Genomic DNA, 541 nt, shown 5'->3' on the forward strand with positions numbered 1-541 from the left:
CTCCTGAGTTCAAGCGATCCTCCTGCCTCAGCCTTCCGGAGTGCTAGGAATACAGGCATGAGCCACCATGCCTGGCCAAGAGTTCACACTATTATACAGTAACTACGATTATCACTGGACATTTTAGACAAATAGAATTTTGCTGTGTGAATAAAGTCAGGTTTCCCAATTAATATAAACTCTGACATTTTATATTATTTGTCATGTGGATAAATGCTTCGAAGATGTAGAATAGATGTTTATAAAATTTATGCTTCAAAGCATCAATAGTATAAATCTCTACTACTTTGATAAAGCAATTTAATGAATATTTTCACCCAGTCTAAGAGTTCTACTTGTTAGAAGGTAGAATTTTTAATTTCAAGTGAATGTGTATACATCATAGCTTCTTCAGAGGTTAACTTAGACACACACACATACTTGAAAATAGTACTTGTGTACCTTAACCTCCCTCAATTCTATAACTGTTTTGTCATCTGAAGAAGTGTCTTTCTCATGAGGAAGCAGGTTTCTAAGAAGATTGTGTTCCTTTAAAATATTT

The sequence above is a fragment of the Propithecus coquereli genome, unplaced genomic scaffold, assembly GCF_000956105.1.
Source record: "Propithecus coquereli isolate 6110/MARCELLA unplaced genomic scaffold, Pcoq_1.0 Scaffold380, whole genome shotgun sequence".
NCBI classification, from domain to species: Eukaryota; Metazoa; Chordata; class Mammalia; order Primates; family Indriidae; genus Propithecus; species Propithecus coquereli.